The sequence below is a fragment of the Rattus norvegicus genome, chromosome 8 (genome assembly GCF_036323735.1).
Source record: "Rattus norvegicus strain BN/NHsdMcwi chromosome 8, GRCr8, whole genome shotgun sequence".
NCBI lineage: Eukaryota > Metazoa > Chordata > Mammalia > Rodentia > Muridae > Rattus > Rattus norvegicus.
This window is the reverse complement of record NC_086026.1, coordinates 99,556,663-99,561,439: the sequence shown is the minus strand read 5'-3', so window position 1 is coordinate 99,561,439 and position 4,777 is coordinate 99,556,663.

Below are 4,777 nucleotides of genomic sequence, written 5' to 3'. Positions count from 1 at the left end.
AGGGAGTCGGAAGTGGGATGTGTGGAAAGGAATTGGACTGATAGAAAAACCACTGGCCTAGGTATCAGGAATCATGGAACATGAATTGAGGATTTTATATTCTGAGATTCCTCGCTCCTTATCTAGGTCAAAATCGATGATTCTCCAGACTCCACTTTCTTTTAACTCTTTGTGTCTGGGTTTCTGTACCAGACACTATGTCACGTGTACAGTAAGGTATGTGGACTGCTGTCACAGGAAGTCATGGTGGCAGGAACCTGAAGTATCTGGTCACATTGGAAAAAAATGCATACACACACACACACACACACACACACACAGGGCAGGGCAGGGGTACTGTGGGTCATGCCTTCTTTTTCATCCTTGGTTTAAAACCTCAAAACAAGTTTCAGGGGAAAACAAAACAGAAAGGAGATTTAAAATTCAGTATTTATTTGCCAAAGTACTGGGCTTGAACCTAGGACCTCAAGCTTGCTAACCAAGTGCTCTACCAACAAGCTACCTCCTCCAATTTGAAACCCTGATATCTAGCTCCTTTCTTTCTTCTTTTTTTTTTTTTCTTTTCTTTTTTTCGGAGCTGGGGACCGAACCCAGGGCCTTGCCCTTGCTAGGCAAGTGCTCTACCACTGAGCTAAATCCCCAACCCTCTAGCTCCTTTCTAAATAAAGGAATGAGCCCAGCAGTGGCTGTCCTTCAGATCCCACACAAAGAAGCCAATTTTATAGGAACCTCCGGTCTCTTCGCTTTCCCATCTGGCTGCCTGGGCAGACCTGGACACCAGAGTTCTTAGAATTATACTTAAGTCCCTTTTACCCAAACTAGAAATACTTCAGAACGGTCCCAAATTGAAAGGTTCCATTCAAAAACGTGTAATCAGACTGCCCATAAGTCGGAGTGTCGAGATGAATGCCTTATCCCAGTTGAGCTCTGCCTTTCCACAGCAGTGGGACTTGGAGCAATTCATTTAACTAGTCTGCCCCAGCCCTCCGAGGATAGCACAGCCTTCCTCGCAGCACTGAAATGAGACTGCTTGCTAATGCAAACACAGTGCTTTGAGTAATGAGGTGCCGGAGAGGTGGAAAGTGAACGCAGATACAGGAGACAAGATTGAGGATAACGGGAGGGTTTGATCGTGCCCAGGACTGAGTAGGAAACCCAACTTGGTCATTTGCTCACTGCAAGTTACTGGACCAACCTTTGAATCATTTATGCAGAGGCCCTCGTGGTACTTGAAATGCCTTCACAGAATAGAGGCACTCCAAAGAGGATGGTTATTAAAGTGTTTCTCGGTGCTCTTGGCTGGCTTCTACAGCGTTCTCAAGCCTGCTGCCCACCCTTCGTAAGGCTGGCGGGCAGGGTGAGGGGTGGATATTGATCTGAAAGACAAAGAGATTCTGCCAGGCACAAGGGCAGCACTGTGAACCATGGAGTTCACAATTTCCTCTGTCCTTTCAACTTGAAGGAATGCCATTCTGGGCCTGAGTGATAAGGCACGGAGCCAGCCCAGAACTGTCCGCCAGTTAACTTGGGGGAGACAGGGGAGGGATGAGCCCCAGGCATCTTCGTACAACGAGCTTCTAGGTGAAAGGAAGAAGAATCGTGGGCTCCGAGTAGGGAAGAGAAATGCCCTGCTCTCCAGAGAGAGACCACTGAGAGGAGCACAGAGACCAAAGCCTGTTTCCCATGGAGGCTGCCAGGATGCCTACCCACATCCCCAAAGGACACTTTAACCGTGTATGCTTGAGAAATTTGACCTGTTATCCAAAGGTAGTTGTGTATGTTATCATTGAACTTCCTGATGAGATGAAAAAGCTCTAACATTTATCTTGTAACTTAAATATTTAAGGTACATCTAAATTCCTGTAATACAGTTGTGGCGTTGTTGTTGTTGTTGTTGTTGTTGTTGTTGTTGTTGTTGTTGTTTTGAGACAGGGTTTCTCTCGTTTAGCATTAGCTGTCCTGGAACTCACTGTGAAGACCAGGCTGGCCTCAAACTCACAGAGATCTGCCTGCCTCTGCCTCCTGAGTGCTGGGATTAAAGACCTGTGCCACCACTGCTTGGCCCTTCTTCTTTTAAAATAATAAATATGGGGGGTAAAGAAATGACTTCGTGGTTAAGACTTTACTGCTCTTACAGAGGACCCCAGTTCAGTTCCCAACAGTCTACATAAGGTGTCACAACTCCTATAACTCCAGTCCCAGGGGGTTTAACATCCTCTTCTTGCAACCTCAGGCACCTGCAGGCGTGTGGTTCACATAAACTCACAGAAGCACACACCCAAATAGACATAAATTAAAGAAAAAAGTAAACCTTTTGGAAAGTAAAAATAACAGGTTTGGAGTTGGGGATTTAGCTCAGTGGTAGAGCGCTTGCCTAGCAAGCGCAAGGCCCTGGGTTTGGTCCCCAGCTCCGGAAAAAAAAAGAGAAAAAAAAAAAAAAAACAGTTTTGGGGCTGGCAAGATAAAGCAAACAGGCAAAGTTGCTTGCTGCCAAGCTGGTAACCTGAGTTTGATCTCCAGGACCCACATGAAGGAAGGAGAGAAACAACTCCCAGAAGTTGTCCTGACATGTCACAGCCATTCCCCATACACAAGACACATGAATAAATTAAAATGTAATAAATAGCCTGTATTAGCTACATTACTCTAGCTGTGATAAAACACCATGACTAAGGCAACTTATATAAGAGAGGGTGTGAATGTGCTTAGGATTCCAGAGGGTTAGAGTCCATAATGGTGGACCAAAGGCAAGGTGGTGGGAGCAACTGAGGTCTTATATCTCTTCTGAATTGCAAGCAAGGAGCAGAGAGAACTCTGGTCATCACTTGCCTCATAACGCCTCAAAGCTCACCTCCAGTGACACACCTCCTCCAACAAGGCCACACCTCCCAATCCTTCTTAAATAATTCCACCAACCGGAGACCAAGCATGGAAACCTATGAATCTGTGGAGACCCTTCTCATTCAAAGCACTACATAACCTTAGAATCAATAAAATAAGCAGGGTGGTGGTGGCACAGGCCTTTAATCCCAACACTTGAAGTAGATGGATCTCTGTGAGTTTGAGAACAGCCTGGTCTACAGAGTGAGTTCCAGGACAACTCACTCTGGGCTACTCAGAAAACCCCTGTCTTGAAAAACAAAAACAAACAAAAAATTATAGATAGATAGATAGATAGATAGATAAATAGATAAATAGATAGACAGACATAAATATAACATGTTGTGATGGCACATGCCTGTAGTTCCATTATAGGTAAAATATCATTTGTGTTTGAAACCAGAGGCTGGAGAGATGGCTCAGTGGTTAAGAGCACCAATTGCTCTTCCAGAGGTCCTGAGTTCAATTCCCAGCAACCACATGGTAGCTCACAACCATCTGTAATGGGATCTGATGCCCTCTTCTGGTGTGTCTGAAGACAGCTACAGTGTACTCAGATAAATAAAATAAATATATAAATTTAAAAAAAGTTTGAAACCAATGTGGGCAACACAGTGAGATCCTGTTTTAAAAATAAAAGCGTATCACAAAATTAGCCCTTTTAAGCTGTGCAGTTCTATGTGTGTTTATGTATGTGAGTGTGCAGGTTACAGAACAGAGAGAGAGAAAGAGAGAAAGAGAGAGAGATAGAGAGAGAGAGATCAGAAGATGGTTAGAAAGCAAGAAGATGCTAGCAGTGGTGACATGCATCTTTAACCCTAGCACTTGGGAAGTAGAGGCAGGCAGATTTCTGAGTTTGAAGCCAGCTTGCTCTACCGATCCAGTTCCAGCATGGCTAGGGTTACACAGAGATACGCTGTCTTGAAAAACAAATGAATGAACAGAACAAAAACAAAAACAAAAAAAAAAACCTGTAAAAACACAAAATTAAAGAAAGAAATTTTAAAGGAAAGAAAATAGAAAAGATAAAGGAAGTCCAGCATGGAGGCCTATGTCTTTAATCCCAGCCCTTGGGAGGCAGAGACAGGCAGATACTCTCAGTTACAGGGCATCCTGTTCTACAGAGTGAGTTCCAGGATAGCCAGGGCTACACAGAGAAACCCTGTCTCAAAATATCTTTAAAAATAAATTAAATAAGTTAAACAAAATTTAAGGGAATGGAATACGTGTGACTCAAAAGAAGTGGGGGAGGGGCAAGTGAGGGGAGCTGGGCAGGCACAGGCAAGGACAATGGAGGGGGTGAAGGAGAACAGAATACACTGGATGACACACACGTAAAGATGCCATAACGAAGTCAATACTTGGTTGCTAAAGAAGAAAAGTGGCAGAATCATTTTAAAGATGGTTTAGCTGTTGAGAGCACTTGTTACCCTTCAGGTGGCCCAGGTTTGGTTCACGACATCTACATGATGGATCACAACCTGTAACTCCAGTTCCAGAGGATCAGACACCCTCTTCTGACCTCCTCAGGTACCAGTCATACACGTGGCTCACAGATGTGCATGCAGCCCAAACACATAAATAAATAATTTAGAACGAGTGACTGATATGAATCTGAACCCGGGTGGTCTTAGGTCAGTTTCTTGGGGTACTTTCCTTCTACACCATAGCAGAGAGTCAATGTTGAATTAGAAGAGAGCACAATCAACTGTGGTTATGTAGAGACAAGTCACTGGAGGAGAGGACCAGACATGACGCCTCTCATCTAATGGTCACCACCAAAGGGTCAAAAACAAGAGCCTTGTGTACCTGAGCTCCAAGCACATGGAGAAACAAGTGTTCTAAGCATCCAGAACCCTGCCTTACCATCAGAGTAGACAGCAAAACCTTCCTGCAG